This window comes from Bufo bufo, chromosome 4 (genome assembly GCF_905171765.1).
Source record: "Bufo bufo chromosome 4, aBufBuf1.1, whole genome shotgun sequence".
Classification (NCBI taxonomy): Eukaryota; Metazoa; Chordata; class Amphibia; order Anura; family Bufonidae; genus Bufo; species Bufo bufo.
This window is the reverse complement of record NC_053392.1, coordinates 579,382,689-579,408,355: the sequence shown is the minus strand read 5'-3', so window position 1 is coordinate 579,408,355 and position 25,667 is coordinate 579,382,689. Positions and strand designations below refer to the sequence as shown.

General features: G+C 41.9%; 1 protein-coding gene across 2 annotated transcripts in view; it reads left to right on the top strand.

Annotated features, from left to right (window-relative positions):
* TRERF1 (transcriptional regulating factor 1) overlaps positions 1 to 25,667 on the top strand; it is a 150,977-nt gene that overhangs the window by 13,614 nt on the left and 111,696 nt on the right. The window lies entirely within an intron of this gene.

Below are 25,667 nucleotides of genomic sequence, written 5' to 3'. Positions count from 1 at the left end.
GTGTCCTAGTTTTATGCAAAATTGCCCTATAAATGAAACGTTCTACAATTTTCTCATACGCTTTGTGTTTCGATTCCTCACCATTTGCAAGAACTGTTTGCTGTCAGTGAACGAGAACAGTCTGGAAACCTGTTCTAGTCCTGCCCTCAGCTGAGAAGAGGATACAATTGTGTGGGTGTGATCCCTAGAGAGGTCGTGTTATACTGTACATTAATATAACCAGAAGACAATAACGAATACAAATACTCTAAAAACTCAATGATTGTAAAAAGCAAATCGTATATGTGTAACTATGGTAAAAAATTTAATCCCCATAAAAAAAAACGTAGAAAAATATTAGCTTAACCCCTTCACTTACCTGAATGTAACTGTATGCCCCAGGTGCGCGAGGGGTGTACGTGGCGAGTTCCTGCTGTGCGAATCCCCATAATTTTATACACTCCCTCAATTAATTATACCTGCAATGTGTAAGACATGTAAAATTATAATATAATAATAATTTTTTTTTTATACACTTTACAGACATTAAATATATAATTATGTCTTTACAGATATAAAAAAATATATATATATATATATATATATATATATATTTATATTGGCATTAATCTGGCAGCACTATATCTAACTTTAACAAAAAAAAAAGGTGCACGCCCGAAGGGACTAGACAAAGTAGCAAAAAGGCAGCAGTCCAAAAATCTGTAAAAAATGAAGAAAATGCTTTTATTCTTTTGATACAAGAATTTTGGCAGGGGTTTTGCCCCTTTTGTTTTCAAAGGGAGGCCACGCTGCTGTTTGTCCAGCCGGTGGTTCAAAGCCACAACCACTCCAATAAAGGTCACATCCTTGGCGCAGGGTCTGGATGGACGTCACTGGAAGTCGCGGTAGATGTCCACTTTCGGTTTAGCTCCATTCAGTGGAGCTTAGCCACAACCAGATCCACAGCGCTCAAAGTGAAAAACAGCATCAGAAAATGCACCATTGACTAAAAAATAAAAAAGTTTCGGTTGTCAGAATATGGCGACACAAATCAAAAGTAGGAAAACTGTATACATTTTGTATCTCTGTAATCCTACTGACCCACAGAACAAGGTCGTCGTATCACCTTTACCTCCGTAAATGAAAAACCCAAAAAAACTCCCAATACATTTTTTGACTAACATTATTTGGAAAATTAAGGAGTGCCGCAAAAAAGTACAAATCTTCCCGCAAAAAAACAGGACTTGATTGTAAAAAAACCAGGACCACGTCTTCCAGTGACATCCACCCAGATCCTGCACCTAGGATGATGGGAAGTGAAAAAGTTGTGGCCCTTGAAACGGGTGGAGGAAAAATAAAAAAATGTTCTGAAGGGGTTAAACAATAAAAAAAAACAAAAAAAAAAAAACATTATAGCCATTTCGGAATCTGCTTAATTTTATACACTCCCTCAATTAATTATACCTGCAATGTGTAAGACATGTAAAATTATAATATAATAATATTTTTTTTTTATACACTTTACAGACATTAAATATATAATTATGTCTTTACAGACATAAAATATATATATATATATATATATATATATATATTGGCATTAATCTGGCAGCACTATATCTAACTTTAACAAAAAAAAAAGGTGCACGCCCGAAGGGACTAGACAAAGTAGCAAAAAGGCAGCAGTCCAAAAATCTGTAAAAAATGAAGAAAATGCTTTTATTCACCTATGTGGATACGCGACGTTTCAGCTCAACACTAGAGCCAAAACTAGAAAGGCTCTAGTGTTGAGTCAAAACGTTGCGTATCCACATAGGTGAATAAAAGCATTTTCTTCATTTTTTTTTACTGATTTTTGGAGTGCTGCCTTTTTGCTAATATATATATAAAAAGCAGAATATACCTGATCCCAAAAAAATAATCCAAAGAGGTTGCTGGATTTCTGTGCCTCCTGCATCGTGCCTCTCATGGTTATTGCAGTTCCTCTCTTATGCGCAAAAAGCAAACATACTGTACATTTAAGGGATTTTTTGGGGGATTTTTTAATACATTACTTGTTGAGAAACCCCCAACCTATGTGGGTGCTGTTTTAACACAAGATATGTAAAAGTGGAACTACAGCCATTTAAAATTGAAATACAGATGCTCGTCCATAAGCGAATAATGTTTGTAGCTGTCTGGATGCAAAATAGATACTGTTAGGCTGGGTTCACGTCGTGTTTTTCCTATCCATTTAACGGATGCAAAAAAAATTACACGTTAAACGGATGCCTCAGACTGATGCCATAGGCCTCTTTCACACTTGCGTTGTCCGGATCCGGCTTGTACTCCACTTGCCGGAATTACACTCCGGATCCGGAAAAACGCAAGTGTACTGAAAGCATTTGAAGACGGAACCGTCTTCCAAATGCGTTCAGTGTTACTATGGCAGCCAGGACGCTATTAAAGTCCTGGTTGCCATAGTAGTAGTGGGGAGCGGGGGAGCGGTATACTTACAGTCCGTGCGGCTCCCGGGGCGCTCCAGAATGACGTCAGAGCGCCCCATGCGCATGGATGATGTGATCCATGTGATCACATGATCCATGAGCTTGGGGCGCCCTGACGTCACTCTGGAGCGCCCGGGGAGCCGCACGGACGGTAAGTACACTGCTCCCCCGCTCCCCACTACACTTTACCATGGCTGCCAGGACTTTAGCGTCCCGGCAGCCATGGTAACCATTCAGAAAAAGCTAAATGTCGGCTCCGGCAATGCGCCGAAACGACGTTTAGCTTAAGGCCGGATCCGGATCAATGCCTTCCAATGGGCATTAATTCCGGATCCGGCCTTGCGGCAAGTGTTCCGGATTTTTGGCCGGAGCAAAAAGCGCAGCATGCTGCAGTATTTTCTCCGGCCAACAAACGTTCCGTTCCGGAACTGAAGACATCCTGATGCATCCTGAACGGATTTCTCTCCATTCAGAATGCATTAGGATAATCCTGATCAGGATTCTTCCGGCATAGAGCCCCGACGACGGAACTCTATGCCGGAAGACAATAACGCAGGTGTGAAAGAGCCCATACAGTGGTATCTGTTCACCATAGAGTTGTATGTAATAATAATTTTTTTTACAATGGTAAAAAACTTTTTTTTTATAATGGAACTCTATGGTGAACAGATATGGCTACTTTCACATCTGCGCTTTCCCTTTCCTCTTTCCCTTTCCTCTATTGAGATCCGTCAATAGCGGGGGGGGGGGGGGGGGGAAACGCTTCCATTTTGTCCCCATTCATTGTCAATTTGGGCAAAACTGAACGAAACAGAGTGCACCTTAATGCGATCTGTTTGGCTGCGTCCCCATTGTGGACAGACTAATGCTGCAAGCAGCGTTTTTCTGTCCGCGATGTGGTGCGGAGCGAGACGGATCCGTCATGACTCACAATGTAAATCAACGGGGACGGATCCGTTTTCTCGGACACAAAAGAAAACGGCTAATTTTAGAGATAATACAACTGGATCCGTTTAGACCGGTTGCAGACAGTTGTATAATCGTGACCGAAGCGTTTTTGATGATCCATGATGGATCCAGAAAAAACCTAAGCCTATCTCTTTATGGCATTAGTCTGAGGCATCCGTTAAACATATACGTTTTTATTTTATTTTTTAAATGTAACTCTTTGTTGAACGGATCCATTTTTTGTATACATTAAACGGATGGGAAAAACGCAATGTGACCCCAGCCTTAGTTGTGTGTGTGGTTGTGTACGCAGCTCCCTTTTACTGTAATGTGCAGTCACCTGTCCAGGGATGGGGCTGGTGGGGGTAAATCCGTCAGCAGCTCAAGGATAAGGATTTTATGGCATGCCAAGTCAATATACCTTAAAAGACTGTGGTGGAAAAAAAACCTTTAACCTAAAACTACTTCCCATACAGTATATCAATGGGAAACGGAGTAGCAGAGCTCTGCGAGTAGTTTTTGGCAAAGTGACAGCTGTCAAGACCAGGAGACGCTAGAAGTAAAGGAATCCTCGGTGAACATATGTTTACCTCTTAGGCTAAAATGTTTGTGTTCCTGTATATAAAATGAAAAAAAGAATCAACCTTGCAAATAATGGGAAACATTTCCCATCCTCTGTCTCTACAGCGCCTATACAAATCTGTATGTCGCTATGGTAACAGACGACAAGCAAACCCTGTGTAGTCGGATCCGGTTAGCCATACTCCCTTTCATCTGCCATCCAGTTCTTGCTTACCTACAGAATATATATGTGTGTGAGAATCAGGGGGCAGATGGAAGGCAATATGACTACAAGATCCGACTACAGAGATTGTGGTCTGTTACCATGGAAACATAGATCCTGTAGCCCCAAATAATAGCAGGTTTTTCTTTTAATGAAATGGAAGAGATTTAGGCTACTTTCACACTTGCGGCAGAGTGATCCGGCAGGCAGTTCCGGCGACGGATCCGTCAAAACGTATGCCAACTGATGGCATTTGTAAGACTGATCAGGATCCTGATCCGTCTTACAAATGCATTGAAATGCCCGGATCAGTCTTTCCGGTGTCATCCGGAAAAAAGGATCCTGCGTTTTATTTTATTTCGCCTTTTTTTCGGTCTGCGCAGGAAGGATCCGGCACTAATACATTCCTATGGAAAAAAGAGTATTCCGGCATTTTGGACGGAGATAAAACCGTAGCATGCTGCGGTATTATCTCTGTCCTGAAAAGTCAAAAAGACTGAACGGATGCATCCTGAACGGATTACTCTCCATTCAGAATGCATGGGGATAAAACTGATCAGTTCTTTTCCGGTATTGAGCCCCTAGGACGGAACTCTATGCCGGAAAAGAATTACGCTAGTGCGAAAGTACCCTAATCTGTTTTTCATTTTGGAATCATTGGAACAATAAAGAAAAATGGCTGCGAAGGCAGACACAACCTTTTAACCCTTGCGATTTTCTGTTTTTGTTTTTCGCTCCCCGCCTTTCCAGAGCCATACATTTTTTTTTTTTTTTTTTTTTTCCGTTCACGTGGCCTTATGAGGGCTTTTTTTTTTTTTTTTTTTATTGCGGGACAAGTTGTACTTTCTACTAGCACTATTTAATATTGCATATGATGTCGTTCTGCCGTTTTTTTTTTTTTTTGTTACAGAATTTATTTGCAGAAAAATTGACTTACAACGATACCATTATAGTCTTGCGTTTACCTTTGAAAAAAATAATAATAATTTCTTTTCCTTGCCAAATTCTGACCCCTAAAACCTTTTTTATTTTATTTAGTTATATGTTCATTGCTGTATGAGGACTCATTTTTTTTGCGGGGTGATCTGTACTTTTCAGCGGTACAATTTTAAAATGTGACTTTTTGATCACTTTTTTATTACGTTTTTTTTTTTTTTTTTTTTGGGAGTTGAAGTGACAAAAATGGCGAATTGGCCATTTAGATTTTTTTCCCATTACGCCATTACCGCATGGGATAAATATTGTTATATTTTAATAGTACGGGCGTTTTTGCACCCGGAGATGCCCATGATGTGTAATTTTTTTTATTACAAAGAAAAAATTTGGGGGATTGGGTCAGCACAACCTGTATGTAGGTGCACATCACTATGGCGAAATACATATACAAACGGAAAATACAAATGTGATAGCACTCTACATCCAGCATTCTGCCCTGCCTCCATGCTGGATGAGGCATTGGTGTACATTTTGGCCAAAGCGTAATAAGCCACTCACCGTGTCAAGGTCGCCTCTATTGAGTGGTCCCTAACACTAGTTCCTACCTGTTTATGGGCCATGACAGCCACACAAAGTCCAGGGAATGCAGGTCAGCATGCAAGCCATGCACACTCTGCTTTTAACCCCGTCCGGTGCCATTACAGCTTTCATTGGATCCAGGGATGCAAGTACCAACATGCACGCTGAGCCCACCATATCCTTCTCCTGGAGCCAAATGGCTACTGGTAGGTTCTATATAAGCAGACTCAGTTTTATACTGACTTTAAAACCAGCCTCCAGGACAGATTGACTGGTCAGGTGTGCATGACTGCATGGAGATCGCCATGCCTCCAATATATACTACAAAGAAAAAATGTGGGGGATTGGGTCAGCACAACCTGTATGTAGGTGCACATCACTATGGCGAAATACATATACAAACGGAAAATACAAATGTGATAGCACTCTGCATCCAGCACTCTGCCCTGCCTCCATGCTGGATGAGGCATTGGTGTACATTTTGGCCAAGTGTACACCAATGCCTCATCCAGCATAGAGGCAGGGCAGAATGCTGGTTGCAGAGTGCTATCACATTTGTATTTTCCGTTTTGTATATGTATTTCGCCATAGTGATGTGCACCTACATACAGGTTGTGCTGACCCAATCCCCCACATTTTTTCTTTGTAGTATATATTGGTGGCGTGGCGATCTCCTTTGAGTCATGCACACCTGACCAGTCAATCTGTCCTGGAGGCTGGTTTTAAAGTCAGTATAAAACTGAGTCTGCTTATATAGAACCTACCAGTAGCCATTTGGCTCCAGGAGAAGGATATGGTGGGCTCAGCGTGCATGTTGGTACTTGCATCCCTGGATCCGATGAAAGCTGTAATGGCACCGGACGGGGTTAAAAGCAGAGTGTGCTTGGCTTGCATGCTGACCTGCATTCCCTGGACTTTGTGTGGCTGTCATGGCCCATAAACAGGTAGGAACTAGTGTTAGGGACCACTCAATAGAGGCGACCTTGACGTGGTGAGTGGCTTATTACGCTTTGGCCAAAATGTACACCAATGCCTCATCCAGCATGGAGGCAGGGCAGAATGCTGGATGCAGAGTGCTATCACATTTGTATTTTCCGTTTGTAATTTTTTTTATTGTTTGCGTATTTTTGATTTTGGGGAAAGATGGGTGATTTTACCTTTTTCAATGTCTGAATTTTTTTATGATTGCATTTCACTTATTTTTTTTAGTTGATCTTTATTAAAAATGTTAATCCGTTTCTGAGATACAAGAGTTAAAAATCAGCCTGTTTGCAGGCTGTCAGTTTCTGTTTTCTTTGAATCCAGTCATCTGACTGCTCATGTGTAGCTCTTGTCTCTGATCTCCTGACCTCATAAACACTTTAAGCCATGTTTATATCAGTTTGATAAGAATTGATGTATAATGAGGTCCAGAGATAAGAGCTACACATGACCTGTCAGATGATAGGATTCAAAGAAAATACACTAACCACCTGCAAATATACTGGTGTTTAACAGTTGTATCTCAGAAACGGCTGAACATTTTTAATAAAGACCTATTAAAAAAATGACTTGAGTGAAATGCAATCCTATAAAAAAATTGCACCGAATGTGTCCGTAGTCTTTGTCTTTTTTTTACAGTATTTTAGGACACTTTGAAAAGGGATCTCAAGCTCCCTCTTAATAAGATGCAGGTTGTCTCGTATATGTTTGACAGTCACCTGATCATCTTTTTCACAGTGATGTTTTGGTTTCTTTTGAGCAGCTTCTGAACAAGCAGGTCTGCAGTGTAGAGCATGAGGGATCAGAACTACCACCTGATGCAGTTGGGTTTTAGAGTATCACAGACATACAGTCGTGACCAAAAGTTTTGAGAATTACATAAATACTGGAAATTGGAAAGGTTGCTGCTTAAGTTTTTATAATAGCAATTTGCATATACTCCAGAATGTTATGAAGAGTGATCAGATGAATTGCATAGTCCTTCTTTGCCATGAAAATTAACTTAATCCCAAAAAAACCTTTCCACTGCATTTCATTGCTGTCATTAAAGGACCTGCTGAGATAATTTCAGTAATCGTCTTGTTAACTCAGGTGAGAATGTTGACGAGCACAAGGCTGGAAATCATTATGTCAGGCTGATTGGGTTAAAATGGCAGACTTGACATGTTAAAAGGAGGGTGATGCTTGAAATCATTGTTCCTCCATTGTTAACCATGGTGACCTGCAAAGAAACGCGTGCAGCCATCATTGCGTTGCATAAAAATGGCTTCACAGGCAAGGATATTGTGGCTACTAAGATTGCACCTCAATCAACAATTTATAGGATCATCAAGAACTTCAAGGAAAGAGGTTCAATTCTTGTTAAGAAGGCTTCAGGGCGCCTAAGAAAGTCCAGCAAGCACCAGGATCGTCTCCTAAAGAGGATTCAGCTGTGGGATCGGAGTGCCACCAGTGCAGAGCTTGCTCAGGAATGGCAGCAGGCAGGTGTGAGCGCATCTGCACGCACAGTGAGGCGAAGACTTTTGGAAGATGGCCTGGTGTCAAGAAGGGCAGCAAAGAAGCCACTTCTCTCCAAAAAAACCCATCAGGGACAGATTGATCTTCTGCAGAAAGTTTGGTGAATGGACTGCTGAGGACTGGGGCAAAGTCATATTCTCCGATGAAGCCTCTTTCCGATTGTTTGGGGCATCTGGAAAAAGGCTTGTCCGGAGAAGAAAAGGTGAGCGCTACCATCAGTCCTGTGTCATGCCAACAGTAAAGCATCCTGAGACCATTCATGTGTGGGGTTGCTTCTCATCCAAGGGAGTGGGCTCACTCACAATTTTGCCCAAAAACACAGCCATGAATAAAGAATGGCACCAAAACACCCTCCAACAGCAACTTCTTCCAACAATCCAACAACAGTTTGGTGAAGAACAATGCATTTTCCAGCACGATGGAGCACCGTGCCATAAGGCAAAAGTGATAACTAAGTGGCTCGGGGACCAAAACGTTGACATTTTGGGTCCATGGCCTGGAAACTCCCCAGATCTTAATCCCATTGAGAACTTGTGGTCAATCCTCAAGAGGCGGGTGGACAAACAAAAACCCACTAATTCTGACAAACTCCAAGAAGTGATTATGAAAGAATGGGTTGCTATCAGTCAGGAATTGGCCCAGAAGTTGATTGAGAGCATGCCCAGTCGAATTGCAGAGGTCCTGAAAAAGAAGGGCCAACACTGCAAATACTGACTCTTTGCATAAATGTCATGTAATTGTCGATAAAAGCCTTTGAAAACGTATGAAGTGCGTGTAATTATATTTCACTACATCACAGAAACAACTGAAACAAAGATCTAAAAGCAGTTTAGCAGCAAACTTTGTGAAAACTAATATTTGTGTCATTCTCAAAACTTTTGGCCACGACTGTACACTGTAGATAAGCTGCGGTCCTTAGTCATGGTGACTTTTATGTAGAATTTTTTTATGTGTATTGAGCCTCTGTATTCCTCCGTGATAGCGGGAAGCCAGGTAATTGCACGTTTTTAGAAGTTCCACCTCACCTTTTCACACTGACACCCACCCACGTTCACTTTTAGTCACTCAGATATGACAGGTGTCTGTTCAGCGATGACTATGATCATCCCACCGTCCTAGGACCAGCGTGCAGTAACATAACCACATCCAGCATCTGATCTGCGCAGGTGACTGCTTGAGGTTAAAGGTGCCAGCACTAGATTTATGTGCAGCAAACCATGCGCCAGAACCTGCAAATGCCGCAAATCCTTTCTGTTTTGGCTAATAAAAGCCACAATCATTCCCTAAAGAATCTTTGCTTATTGGAGAAAATAGAAGGTTAAAGGGCATCTGTCAGCAGATTTGTACCTATGACACTGGCTGACCTGTTACATGTACGCTTGGCAGCTGAAGACATCTGTGTTGGTCCCATGTTCATATGTGCCTGCATTGCTGAGAAAAATGATGTGTTCATGTATGCAAATGAGTCTCTAGGAGCAACGGGGGCGTTGCCATTACACCTAGACGCTCTGCTCTCTCTGCAACTCCTGCACCCTCTGCACATTGACATGGCCAGACATTGTAAACATCACCACACCTGGCCCTGTCAATCAAAGTGCAGAAGGCGTGGCAGTTGCAGAGAGAGCAGAGCCTCCAGGTGTAACGTCAATGTCCCACTTGTCTTATTTGCATATGTTAATGAAGGGGGGGTCTCCCTCCGTTACTCAGTCAATGCCCCTGCGTTAATGGGTTACTATGGCAGATCGGAGGTCTTACATCAAAAAGGGGATTTCCAGGACTCCATTATTGATGACTTCTCCTTAGGACAGGTCATCAGTATAAGATTGAACCAATAACAAAGAATATATGGATCACAATTTAAGCAAACAATAATTTCACCACACAATATATACTCAAATAATCAAAATTTTTATTAAACACTAATAAAAATTGTGATTATTTGAGTATATATTGTGTGGTGAAATTATTGTTTGCTTAAATTTTGATCCATATATTCTTTGTTATTGGTTCCGTCTATTGTGATTTTGGATCGCATATACATATATGGGAAAAGTATTCGTTGGTTGCATCAGTATAAGATTGGCAGTTTTTCCAACTCCTCCACCCCTACCAATTACCTATTTTCATGAGCTGGTGCCCATTCACAGTCGGTATATGGTAGCTCTATAGGGGTCTTCTGTTTTGTAATTTTTTTTTTTTTTTTTAGGCATGTCATAAAAAGTTCCACACTTGTAATGAGGTGTGCTAGAGATTTGGCTCGCAGCTAAACCAGAGAGACTAAGGAGTTGTGCCATCTGCGTCCTGAAAGGGGTATTCCCATCACATACAATGGGGGCATATCGCTAGAACACCTACACGGAGAACGGAGCGGGGAGAGCTGTGGCTGGAGGATTCTGGGTTTCCAGGAGTCCGTCCACCACCAAGCGCTGCTTCCATACAAGTGAATGGGAGCTCACCGCGCACGCACTGCCATTGCTCCCATTCATTTCTATGGGACAGACTAAAATAGCCGAGCCAGTGCTCGGCTATTTTCAGCAGCCCCATTGAAATGAATGGAGGGCGGCTGCGCATGTGCAGTGCGCCCTCCATTCATTTCCCCGCTCCGTTCTTGTAGTTGCGATAGGCCCCCATTGTATGTAATGGTAAAACCCCTTTAAAGCCTATATGTAACAGCGGTATCTCCTTTTCTGCCTGGACCAGCTGCCTCGTGTGCCTTCTTTCCTCAAGAGGTAGCGACCTGATGTTCCCCTCGAGAAAGTCTATCCCCACCAACAGGGGTACTGTGAAGAATCGAGGGGTATACTTAGACAACGCCCTTAGAGGAGGTGGCACAGTGGGTTCACACCCGCTGGTTCGTGACACTATGTACACCTTTTGGGGGCAATTTTTTTTATTATTGCATTGTACTTATTTTGATCTAAAAATAAAAAAAAAATTATTGGTCTTTATTTAAAAAAAATATGGAGTACTTTTTTGTGTACATAGCTGAGATGCTGTAGTAGCAGCCTGTGGATTTTCTCTCTTTTCCGTCAGTTGGGGAGCTGACAGACTCCTTATTTCTGGTCTCTGACATTATAAACACATTATAGCTCAGTTCTTATCTTACTGATAAGAATGTGGCTTAAATAAGTGTTTATAACCTGTCAGTAGTTTAGAGAGAAGGTTTATTAGATGACCAGCACAATGTGAAAGTACCAGTCACACAGTTAGAAAAACAGTTAACCCTTTGTGACAGAATGGCTCAATATTTTTTTTTTAAAAAGGCCAATTGAAAATATGTTTTTTAGCCAAAAATGTGTAAAATGCCATCATAAACAAAAACTGCCTCCGAAGGTGTGCATAGCCTTTAATCCTGCACTGGTGATGTGGACATCGGGAATTTTCTGGTCACTACCACTAGAGTATTCTCGGTTAGCAGTGTGGCCAGAAGGGACCCATTTATAGTACCAAAACAGCAGACAGGAAATGTAGACAGACAAGCCGAGGCCGTAAAAGTTGGCTTGTAAACCAGAGTCAGACAGAGGTCAAGGTAGGCAGCAGCCAACTGATAAAGTGAGAAATCAAAAGTCAGGTTAATGCCAAGCAAGACTTAAAAAAATTACACCTCTGTAGATTGCAGAAACCTATTGCTTAGGCACTGGGTGTTGGAGGAAGGGCCCTTAGGAACCCTGGGATGACTGGCCATTGGCTGGAGTGAAGGAGCCTTAATGCACGTTGGCCCTTTAAGAATCCACGAGCCAGCATGTGTAGAGAAAGGTGAGCCGGTGGAACGTGACACTATGGCAGGATATAGAAATCCACAGAGGTGTCTGGTTCTTTATCCAGAGCCAAAATCTTTTCCTTCTAGGAGACCAAGAAAACCAGCCATGTTGATGGTGTGCTTGCCAACTGTCCCAGAAAAAGAGGAGACCTCCCGGACTCCTAGAAAATTGGCAAATTTCACAAGTAGCGTCTAAAGCGCTGCTTTCTACTGGAAAACAGTGCTCCTAACTGTATTCAGTCCTGGGATGCTGCATCTCTAGATGAAGCCTTGGCACCCACCCGCATGTGCTCTGGGGGAGGGGAGGTGATGCATCATGGAAAGGGGGTGGAGTCCCAAAAAGGGGCTTGTCCGTGCCTAAAAAAATTCCAATATAATCTCTCCCGTTGTATGGTTTATAGTTAGATTTTTACATACATATTTCTGGAAAATATAGGTTACAACCAATATGACGGTCGTCATCCGCTCTCCTGCGAGTCTTAGTATTTTCAACCTTTTTTTTTTTTGTGCGGATGAGGGTGTATTTTACAACTTAAAGGAGGTAAAAGCTGATAAGATGGTTTCCTGGTGCTTCTGATGAAACCAGAGATGGCTATTCATTAATTTTAGATTATAGCACTTTTCTGACTAATACACAGAAGGTTTTGACCTTTTATTAAGGGCTCATTCACACGACCGTGGTTTGGTTACGCATCCAAGCTGCATTTGGGGTGGCAAAATATGTGGACAGCACTCAGTGTCTGGTCCTATTCTTGTCCGTTTTGCAGACAAGAATAGGCATTTCTATAAAGGGTCGTCCGTTACGTTCCGCAAATTGCGCAAGGCACTGGCCCTAACTCTATTACTATTACCTTTTAATGAATAACTGCAGAATTGCACCCTCATACTTGTGTGACAAATTTTTCTTCTTTTACTCACAAAGCCATTCCATAAGCTCTGCAGCCATTGATTGTAAATACACGCCCATTAAAGGGGTTGTGTCACAAAAAATATTCTACAATTTTCAAACCAACATCTGGATCCGAATACTTTTGTAATTGCATGTAATTAAAAATTTAGTATAGCCAGTGAGTTATTCAATGAAATGTATCTGGATAGCACCACCTACTGTTCTTTCATTTTCTTGTCTCTTGTCCACCTCGCTGAGGTGGTCACACGCTCTGTTTAACCACCTCAGGACCGCCGTACGCAGGATTGCGTCTTTGCGGCGGTCCTGTTGTTCTGGGTGGACGCGCCGGTGCGTCCTCTCGCGAGACGCGAGATTTCCTGTGAACGCGCGCACACAGGCGCGCGCGTTCACAGGATCGGAAGGTAAGCGAGTGGATCTCCAGCCTGCCAGCGGCGATCGTTCGCTGGCAGCCTGGAGATGTGATTTTTTTAACCCCTAACAGGTATATTAGACGCTGTTTTGATAACAGCGTCTAATATACCTGCTACCTGGTCCTCTGGTGGTCCCCTTTGTTTGGATCGACCACCAGAGGACACAGGCAGCTCAGTAATATGTTGCACCAAGCACCACTACACTACACCCCCCCCCCCCCCCGTCACTTATTAACCCCTTATTAGCCCTTGATCACCCCTGATCACCCCATATAGACTCCCTGATCACCCCCCTGTCATTGATTACCCCCCTGTCATTGATCACCCCCCTGTAAAGCTCCATTCAGATGTCCGCATGATTTTTACGGATCCACTGATAGACTGATCGGATCCGTAAAAATCATACGGACGTCTGAATGCAGCCTTACAGGGGAGTGATAAATGACGGAGGTGATCACCCCATATAGACTCCCTGATCACCCCCTGTCATTGATCACCCCCCTGTAAAGCTCCATTCAGATGTCCGCATGATTTTTACGGATCCACTGATAGACTGATCGGATCCGTAAAAATCATACGGACGTCTGAATGCAGCCTTACAGGGGCGTGATCAATGACAGTTGGGTGATCACCCCATATAGACTCCCTGATCACCCCCCTGTCATTGATCACCCCCCCTGTCATTGATCACCCCCCCTGTCATTGATCCCCCCCCCCCCCCTCTGTAAGGCTGCATTCAGTCTTTTTTTTGGCCCAAGTTAGCGGAATTTTTTTTTTTTTTCTTACAAAGTCTCATATCCCACTAACTTGTGACAAAAAATAAAATCTCACATGAACTCACCATACCCCTCACGGAATCCAAATGCGTAAAATTTTTTAGACATTTATATTCCAGACTTCTTCTCACGCTTTAGGACCCCTAGAATGCCAGGGCAGTATAAATACCCCACATGTGACCCCATTTCGGAAAGAAGACACCCCCAGGTATTCCGTGAGGGGCATATTGAGTCCATGAAAGATTGAAATTTTTGTCCCAAGTTAGCGGAACGGGAGACTTTGTGAGAAAAAAATAAAAAATATCAATTTCCGCTAACTTGTGCCAAAAAAAAAAAATTTCTATGAACTCGCCATGCCCCTCATTGAATACCTTGGGGTGTCTTCTTTCCAAAATGGGGTCACATGTGGGGTATTTATACTGCCCTGGCATTCTAGGGGCCCCAAAGCGTGAGAAGAAGTCTGGTATCCAAATGTCTAAAAATGCCCTCCTAAAAGGAATTTGGGCCCCTTTGCGCATCTAGGCTGCAAAAAAGTGTCACACATCTGGTATCGCCGTACTCAGGAGAAGTTGGGGAATGTGTTTTGGGGTGTCATTTTACATATACCCATGCTGGGTGAGATAAATATCTTGGTCAAATGCCAACTTTGTATAAAAAAATGGAAAAAGTTGTCTTTTGCCAAGATATTTCTCTCACCCAGCATGGGTATATGTAAAAAGACACCCCAAAACACATTCCCCAACGTCTCCTGAATACGGCGATACCAGATGTGTGACACTTTTTTGCAGCCTAGGTGGGCAAAGGGGCCCACATTCCAAAGAGCACCTTTCGGATTTCACTGGTCATTTACCTACTTACCACACATTAGGGCCCCTGGAAAATGCCAGGGCAGTATAACTACCCCACAAGTGACCCCATTTTGGAAAGAAGACACCCCAAGGTATTCCGTGAGGGGCATGGCGAGTTCCTAGAATTTTTTATTTTTTGTCACAAGTTAGTGGAAAATGATGATTTTTTTTTTTTTTTTTTTTTTTTTCATACAAAGTCTCATATTCCACTAACTTGTGACAAAAAATAAAAACTTCTATGAACTCACTATGCCCATCAGCGAATACCCTGGGGTCTCTTCTTTCCAAAATGGGGTCACTTGTGGGGTAGTTATACTGCCCTGGCATTCTAGGGGCCCAAATGTGTGGTAAGGAGTTTGAAATCAAATTCTGTAAAAAATGACGAGTGAAATCGAAAGGTGCTCTTTGGAATGTGGGCCCCTTTGCCCATCTAGGCTGCAAAAAAGTGTCACACATCTGGTATCTCCGTACTCAGGAGAAGGTGGGGAATGTGTTTTGGGGTGTCTTTTTACATATACCCATGCTGGGTGAGAGAAATATCTTGGCAAAAGACAACTTTTCCCATTTTTTTATACAAAGTTGGCATTTGACCAAGATATTTATCTCACCCAGCATGGGTATATGTAAAAAGACACCCCAAAACACATTCCCCAACTTCTACTGAATACGGAGATACCAGATGTGTGACACTTTTTTGCAGCCTAGGTGGGCAAAGGGGCCCATATTCCAAAGAGCACCTTTCGGATTTCACTCGTCATTTTTTACAGAATTTGATTTCAAACTCCTTACCACACATTTGGGCCCCTAGAATGCCAGGGCAGTATAACTACCCCACAAGTGACCCCATTTTGGAAAGAAGAGACCCCAAGGTATTTCGTGATGGGCATAGTGAGTTCATGGAAGTTTTTATTTTTTGTCACAAGTTAGTGGAATATGAGACTTTGTAAGAAAAAAAAAAAAAAAAAAAAAATCATCATTTTCCGCTAACTTGTGACAAAAAATAAAAAGTTCTATGAACTCACTATGCCCATCAGCGAATACCTTAGGGTGTGTATTTCCGAAATGGGGTCATTTGTGGGGTGTTTGTACTGTCTGGCCATTGTAGAACCTCAGGAAACATGACAGGTGCTCAGAAAGTCAGAGCTGCTTCAAAAAGCGGAAATTCACATTTTTGTACCATAGTTTGTAAACGCTATAACTTTTACCCAAACCATTTTTTTTTTTACCCAAACATTTTTTTTTAATCAAAGACATGTAGAACAATAAATTTAGAGCAAAATTTATATATGGATGTCGTTTTTTTTGCAAAATTTTACAACTGAAAGTGAAAAATGTCATTTTTTGGCAAAAAAATCGTTAAATTTCGATTAATAACAAAAAAAGTAAAAATGTCAGCAGCAATGAAATACCACCAAATGAAAGCTCTATTAGTGAGAAGAAAAGGAGGTAAAATTCATTTGGGTGGTAAGTTGCATGACCGAGCAATAAACGGTGAAAGTAGTGTAGGTCAGAAGTGTAAAAAGTGGCCTGGTCTTTCAGGGTGTTTAAGCACTGGGGGCTGAGGTGGTTAAAGTGTAACTGTCATTCTTTTTTTTTTTATTTGTGTAAGGTGTAGGGGCAGTGATACTGACCATTTTTGTAATATACTTTAATTACTGAAATCGTACATTTCTATTAGTGGCCCATTTTGAGCCTTAGCAACGCTCCTCTGTCTTCTGTTTACTTAACACAGTCAGTGTTGAGCACAGAGTCTCCAGAGTTATGTAAACAGAAGACAGAGGAGCGTTGCTAAGGCTCAAAATGGGTGACTTTAGAGCTATTTTTCTAATAGAAATGTATGATTTCAGTAATTAAAGTATATTACAAAAATGTTAAGCATAACTGCCTCTACACATTACACACACACAAAAAAAAAAGAATGACAGTTACATTTTAAATCTTCAACTACCACCAGCTGTATCTTCTGTTAGGAGCTGTATCCGTTACAGAGAGAGAGCTGCAGCAGAAAAGACACACCCCCTGAGCTAAAGTGGTCGTCTTCCACTTTATATTCCGCTAACAACACCCTCTGTCTGATCATCACAGACACACTCCTCCGCCATGTCGGTCTAGCCTGTCACTCTGCTCCCACTCTTAGCCCCCCACCATTTTATCTATTCACATGTCACTCTTCCTCCCACCCAATATCATAATAATACCCATAATGCAATTTACGAATATAATAGTTAAAAGGGGTTGTCCCACCATAACTACTAATCTATTATCAACTGGATAGGGGATAAGTATTTGATTGGTGGGGGTCCCACTGCCAATTATGAGTCCAGGAAGTGAATGGAGCAATGGTCACGCATGCCCGTTACTGCTCCATTCAATTCTAAGGGACTGTCAAAGAAATGCAGAGTACAGCACTTGGCACGGAATGGGTTTTCATATGATACCAAAATAGGACATGTATCTTTTAGATTTTACATAGGAAAAAATGGGCAAAAATGTTACATTTTCTTCTTTTTCTACCAAATACCTGAGAAGAAAGGTAACAATTTGTATTCTTTCCTGCCATAACCTAAAGTAGTATGTGGGTGGCTTACGTTGAGTTTTTAACACCTTTTCACTTCAGTAGGCTCCGACAGACAAAATGCCAGCCCAATCTGTTTAATTCTAGAGCTCTGTATTGTGGGCTCTGCCATTAAAAGGGTTATCCCACAAATTAAAAAAATTAAAATATCTAGGGTTAACTGTATCAATACAATTCTGGAGGTAACTGTATTAAGGCAAATGTAATTTTCAGATTTTTAGCTTCTTTACTCTCCCCTCTGCTGCTCTGGTCTCTTCACTTTCTGTGGGTGGGAAGCATGTAACAGTCATGCACCTGCATCTCCCACGAGTGCATTGAAATCGGTTCTTATTAACTCCTCCCTCCCCTGCATAGGAAATAGTGTAGCACTCACAACCCTGGCTATTCCACTATTAAATAGCACTGCGGTATGTAATGCCCTTCCCCCAATTTCCTAGAGAGAGATATACTGTAGCTATTAGGGCTGCACGATATATCGCAAAAATAATCGAATCGCGATAATCGGCAAATGCGATATTGCGATTCGGCCGACCCGAAAATGCAGCGATTATATACAGTCATGTGAAAAAATTAGGACACCCTTTGAAAGCATGTGGTTTTTTGTAACATTTTTAATAAATGGTTATTTCATCTCCGTTTCAACAATACAGAGAGATTAAAGTAATCCAACTAAACAAAGAAAACTGAAGAAAAGTCTTTTCAAGATCTTCTGTAAATGTCATTCTACAAAAATGCCTATTCTAACTGAGGAAAAAGATAGGACACCCTCACATGTATTCCCTCTTAAATTGGCTCAGATCTCACACAGGTATATCACACCAGGTGCACATAATTAGTAGATCGTTACTCTGCATGTTGAATGAGGCTTGCCCTATTTAAACCTCAGACATTTAGTTTGGTGTGCTCCTGACTGTTGAAGTGAGAGTGAGCACCATGGTGAGAGCAAAAGAGCTGTCAGAGGACTTCAGAAAAAAGATTGTAGCAGCCTATGAGTCTGGGAAGGGATTTAAAAAGATCTCAAAAGATTTTGAAATCAGCCATTCCACTGTCCGGAAGATAGTCTACAAGTGGAGGGCTTTCAAAACAACTGCCAACATGCCCAGGACTGGTCGCCCCAGCAAGTTCACCCCAAGAGCAGACCGCAAGATGCTAAAAGAGGTATCCAAAAACCCTAAAGTGTCATCTCGAGAACTACAGCAGGCTCTGGCTACTGTTGATGTAGAAGTACATGCCTCTACAATCAGAAAGAGACTGTACAAGTTTAACTTGCATGGGAGGTGTGCAAGGAGGAAACCTTTGCTTTCCAAGAGAAACATCGAGGCCAGACTGACATTTGCCAGCGATAAAGTTGACAAAGACCAGGACTTCTGGAATAATGTTCTTTGGACAGATGAGTCCAAAATTGAATTATTTGGACACAACAGCAGAGGACATGTTTGGCGTAAACCAAACACAGCATTCCAAGAAAAGAACCTCATACCAACTGTGAAGCATGGAGGTGGAAGTGTCATGGTTTGGGGCTGCTTTGCTGCAGCAGGACCTGGTCAGCTCACCATCATAGAATCCACGATGAATTCTACTGTGTATCAGAAGGTGCTTGAAGAACATGTGAGACCATCAGTTAGAAAATTAAAGCTGAAGCGGAACTGGACCATGCAACATGACAATGACCCAAAACATACTAGTAAATCAACCAAAGATTGGCTGAAAAAGAAGAAATGGAGAGTCCTGGAATGGCCAAGTCAAAGTCCAGATTTGAATCCCATTGAGATGCTGTGGGGTGACTTGAAAAGGGCTGTACGTGCAAGAAACCCCTCAAACATCTCACAGCTGAAAAAGTTTTGCATTGAGGAGTGGGGTAAAATTTCCTCAGACCGATGTCGAAGACTGGTAGATGGCTACAAGAACCGTCTCACTGCAGTTATTTCAGCCAAAGGAGGTAACACTCGCTATTAGGGGCAAGGGTGTCCTATCTTTTTCCTCAGTTAGAATAGGCATTTTTGTAGAATGACATTTACAGAAGATCTTGAAAAGACTTTTCTTCAGTTTTCTTTGTTTAGTCGGATTACTTTAATCTCTCTGTATTGTTGAAACGGAGATGAAATAACCATTTATTAAAAATGTTACAAAAAACCACATGCTTTCAAAGGGTGTCCTAATTTTTTCACAAGACTGTATGAAGGGGCCCCTATTGATAAAATGTCCTCTGTCCTATTGATAAAATGGCCAGCCTCTGTACTTACTTTCACGATGAATGCACTGCAGCGAGCGGGAGCGAGCGAGGCGGCCAGCCGGCCGGCGCGTGACTGACGTCACTTAATTCAGGAAGCAGGAGCGTGACTAAGTGGGAGGAGCGTAACAGTGACGTCAGTCACGCGCCGGCCGGCTCGCTCTCTGACGCTCTCTGCACTGCAGTGCATTCATAGTAAAAGTACAGAGGCTGGCCATTTTATGAATAGGAGAGTTATGTGCGCAGTTTAGGACACATGAGGGGACACATAGGGCCATGAGGGGGACCAGCATAAGATGCTATATGTGTGTCTTATGCTGGCCCCCCTCATGGCCCCATGTGTCATAGCACACATCCCCCATAACAGTGTCCTCCACAGATCCCCAATAACAGTGTCATCCACAGATTCCCCACATAACAGCGTCCTTCACAGATCCCCCACATAACAGTGTCCTCCCCAGATTCCCCACATAACAGCGTCCTCCCCAGATTCCCCACATAACAGCGTCCTCCCCAGATTCCCCACATAACAGCGTCATCCACAGATCCCCCGCATAACAGCGTCATCCACAGATCCCCCACATAACAGCGTCATCCACAGATCCCCCACATAACAGCGTCATCCACAGATCCCCCACATAACAGCGTCATCCACAGATCCCCCACATAACAGCGTCATCCACAGATCCCCCACATAACAGCGTCATCCACAGATCCCCCACATAACAGCGTCATCCACAGATCCCCCACATAACAGCGTCATCCACAGATCCCCCACATAACAGCGTCATCCACAGATCCCCCACATAACAGCGTCATCCACAGATCCCCCACATAACAGCGTCATACCCAGCCGCGTCAGCGGCTCATATGGGAAAATCCAAGCAAATAGACCTCTAGCACAATTCCCTTTAAAATATCGCATCGCACATCGTTATCGCAATTTTTAGGGCCCTAATCGCAATCGCACTCGCACAAAATTCCCATATCGTGCAGCCCTAGTAGCTATATATTAATATGAGCTTAGAACTAGATATAATTACATAAAATATGTTGGCCCGCTTCACTGAGATCAGTACGCTGGCTCTGAGAGGAGAAAGGGAGCTGGGAAGATACTGAGCATGTCGGTCCACCACTGATTGCAGGAGAAACAGCAGAGGGCACTAATCTGCTGGAATTATGTCTGTAATGGGTCGGCCAGCTCAACTATGGGATCGCAACCCTGTCGAGTTTCAATTGGATAATTTACACTTTTGAGCTGCAATGTATATATAAAGCTATATATGCAGTGGCATGGAAAAGTGTAGGCACCCCTGGTCAAAATTACTGTTACTGTGAAAAGTTAAGCAAGTGGAAGATGAATTTTTTTTCAAAAGGCATAAAGTTAAAGATGACAAATTCTCTTTGTATTTTAAGCAATAACTTTTTTTATTTTCATCTTTTACATATTCAAATTAACAAAAAAGGAAAAGGGCCTGAAGCAAAACTTTGGGCACCCTGCATGGTTAGTACCTAGTAGCACCCCCTTTGGCAAGTATCACAGTCAAGAGTCTTTCTAATCTTGTTTAAGGGTTTTTCATCCATTTATCCTTTCAAAAGTCTTCCAGTTCTGAGATTCCTGAGCCGTCTTGCATTCACTGCTCTTTTGAGATCTATCCACAGATTTTCAATGATGTTAAGATCAGGGAAATGTGAGGGCCATGGTAAAACTTTCAGCTTGCACCTTTTTTAGGTAGTCTATTATAGATTTTGAGGTGTATTTAGGATCATTATCCATTTGTAGAAGCCTTTCTCTTTTCAACTTCAGCTTTTCTACAGTTGGTGTTATATTTGCTTACAGAATTTGCTGGAATTTCATTGTATCCATTAAAATGTTCCTCGTGCCACTGGCTGCAACACAACCCCAAAGCATGCTTGATCCACCCTCGTGCTTAATGGTTGAGGGGGTGTTCTTTTCCTGAATTTCTGTGCCTTTTTTTTTCTCCAAACATACCTTTGCTTATTGTGGCCAAAGAGTTCTATTTTAACCTCATCGGTCCACAGGACTTATTTCCAAAATGCATCAGGCTTGTTTAGATCTCCGTTGGCAAACATCTGATGCTGAATTTTGTGGTGTGGACACGAGAGATTTTCTCCTGATGACTCTTCCATGAGGGGCATATTTGTGCAGGTGTCGCAGAACAATAGGACAATGTACCACAACTCCAGAGTCTGCTAAATCTTCCTAAAGGTCTTTTCCAGTCAAGCAGGGTTCTGATTTGCCTTTCTAGCAATCCTACGAGCTTCTGTCTCAGAAATTATTCTTGATCTTCCAGACCTTCTCTTGACCTCCACTGTTCCTGTTAACTGCCATTTCTTAATTACATTTCAAACTGAGGAAATGGCAACCTGAAAACGTTTTGCTATGGTCCTATACACTTCTTCTGCTTTGTGGGCCTCAACTGTTTTCATTTACAGAGTTTTAGTCAACTGCTTAGAAGAACCCGTGACTGCCATTTTTTGGAACAAGTTTAGAGGAGTCTGGGTAAGCTTTGAAATTTGCAATACCTGGCTTTTCCTAACGATGCTTGTGAACAAGCCTTAACCCTAACAGGCATTTAAGGTCTGAGACCTCAGTCAAAGTTATGTGAGCGCCCACATCTCCTTGCGTTCCCATGCTTTTGCAAGGTACTGCTTTCCTTTTTTCACTCTAAAATTGTACACAACCCAAATACACTGATATTGCTTAACCCCTTCTACCCGGCCAGTTTTCGCCCTTCTGCCCAGACCATTTTTTGCAAATCTGACGTGTCACTTTATGTACTTATCCAAGCTATTTTGAGATTGTTTTCTTGTGACACATTGTACTTCATGATAGTCATAAATTTGAGTCAATATATTTCACCTTTATTCGTGAAAAAATTCCTAATGTACCAAAAATTTTAAAAATTCCCAAATGTTCAGAATTTCTGTTTCTCTATTTTTTATAATAGATGGTGATACCTCATATAATAGTTATTACTTTACATTTCCCATATGTCTAGTTTTGGATCATTTTGAAAATTGACATTTTATTTTTTGGGGACGTTAGAAGGCATAGAAGTTTAGAAGCAAAGCTTGAAATTTTCTGAAAATTTCCAAAACCCACTTTTTAAGGACCAGTTCAGGTCTGAAGTCACTTTGTGGTGCTTAAATAATAGAAACCACCCAAAAATTACCCTATTTTTAGAAACTACACCCCTCAAGGTATTCAAAACTGATTTTACAAACTTTTTTAACCCTTTAGGTGTTCCACAAAAATTAATGGAAAATGGAGATTAAATTTCTGAATTTCACTTTTTTTGCAGTTTTTAAATTTTAATCAATTTTTTCCGGTAACAAAGCAAGGGTTAATAGCCAAACAAAACTCAATGTTTATTACCCTAATTCTGCGGTTTACAGAAACACCCCACATGTGGTCGTAAACTGCTGTATGGCTACACGGCAGGGCGCAGAAGGAAAGGAACACCATATGGTTTTTGGAAGGCAGATTTAGCTGAATTGGTTTTTAGATGCCATGTCCCATTTAAAGCCCCCCTGATGCACCCCTACAGTAGCAACTCAAAAAAGTGACCACATTTTGGAAACTACGGGATAAGGTGCCAGGTTTTATTGGTACTATTATGGGGTACATATGATTTTGAATTGCTCTATATTACATTTTTTGTGATGCAAGGTAACCAAAATATTGATGTTTTGGCACCGTTTTTATTTTTTACAACATTCATCTGACAGGGTAGATCATGTGCTATTTTTATAGAGCAGGTTGTTACGGACGCAATTATATCAAATATGTCTACTTTCTTTGTTTGTTTGTTTTACATAATAAAGCATTTTTTGGGGGAAAAAATTATGTTTTTGTGTCTCCATTTTCTGAACACCCTATTTTTATTTTATTTTTTCTGCCGATCGTCTTGTGCAGGGGCTCGTTTTTTGCAGGAGTTGACGTTTTTATTGGTACCATTTTTGGGTACATATGATTTTTTGATCATTCATTATTACACTTTATGGGGCAAGGTGGCAAAAAAATTAGTTGTTTCGACGCAGTTTTTTTATTTTTACAGCGTTTACCTGAGGGATTAGGTCATGTGACTTTTTTTTTATAGAGCAGATCGTTACTTGGCAATACTGAATATGTCTACTTTTTCTTATTTATTTAAGTTTTACACAATAGCATTTTTGAAACCCAAGTAATGTTTTGCTGTCTCCATAGTCTGAGAGCCATAGCTTTTTAATTTTTTGACCGATTGTCTTGCTGTTGCAATTTTTGTGATGTTAGGTGACAAAAAAGGCTTTTTTTACACCCTTTTATTTATTTATTTTTTGCGGTGTTCACCTGAGGGGTTAGGTCATGTGATATTTTTATAGAGCTGGTTGTTACGGACGTGGCGATACCGAATATGTATTTTTCTTTTATGTATTTAACTTTACCACAATAATAGCAGTTTTGAAACAAAAAAAATTGATGTTTTACACTGGGTTCAGACCTGAGCGTATTTGATATGCGCGTTTTTGTCCATAGTCAACGCGCGTATTACGCGCGTTTGTGTGATTGACAGCAGTGTCCTATGGCCGCAAACGCGCGACAAAACGCCCCAAAGAAGCTCAAGAACTTGTTTATGCGTCGGGCGTTTTTTCAGCGCGTTCGAACGCGCTGTAAAACGCGAAAATGTGAACCAGTCCCATAGGGAAGCATTGGTTTGCATCGGTTATGTGTTTTACAGCGCGTTCGAACGCGATGTAAAACGCGCAAGTGTGAACTTAGGGTTAGTGTCTCCATGTTCTGAGAGCTATAGTGAGTAGTACACAAACAGGTTGCCTAGGAGACCGTGCCTGAGGCTGGATCTCCTCGGCTCCCGTAGAAGGCAGGTCCCAATGCCGTGCAAGGCATCGGGCTGCCTTCTGACAGATAGAGTCCCCGCCACAGCAGCGCGGGGACTCGATGTGCACCCTCACTCGACACAAACCCCTTCTATGTCACGGTCAGCGTGGACTGCGGCATAGTAGGGGGTTAATCCTCCGGCATCGGCTTTTACAGCGATGCTGGCGGATACAGCAGGGGCCCGGCTACCAGGGACTGCTGGACCGCTGCAGTGATCGGGCGCGCACCGCTCCGGTGCCCGCCCGATCACTAAGATGTACTATTACGTCAAGTTGCGGGAACGCAGTGGCTTCCATGACATAATAGTACGTCATGTGTCAGGAAGGGGTTAAAATGTTTTTAAAGTGTGTTCCACCTTTTAACTTTATGCATTTTTGGAGATCATTTTATCTTCTTCAACTTGCTTAACTGTTGACAGTAGCAGCAATTTTGACCAGGGGTGCCCAAACTTTTGCATGCCACTGTATGTATGTGCGTGCGTGTGTGTGTGTATATGTGTGTGTGTATGTATATGTGTATATGTGTGTATATATATATATATATATATATATATATATATATATATCCTGCTGCATATTTCTTTAGAGGTTTTCATGCTTCCTCTATGACAAAATGACAGTTAGAACATTTTCATTCTGTAAACCACAGGAAGACACTGAAGCTTTATGGTTCCAGTTGGGTTTCTACTACAGCGTCTTCAGCTTTGCCATGTAAAGTGTGTTTTCTCATAAGTTGTACGTCACACACTTACACTGTATATGATTCATCACAGGCACATTTAAAGGAGTTTTCAAGTTTGTAATATTGATGGACTGTCCTTAGAATAGCCCATCGGTGTGTGATCAGTGGGAGCCTGACCCCAGGAACCCACACTTATTAGCAGAATAATGTTGAAACGGAGGGCACTGGACTGCCACATCCCTATGACAGTAGACCGCGCAGCGACAGTCAGATACGTTCAGCCCATTGACAGATTATCAACTTAAAGTCCCTTTTAAAAAGGATCTCTCCGCTCTCTTGACCTGTGTACTTTCGGAAACATTTTGT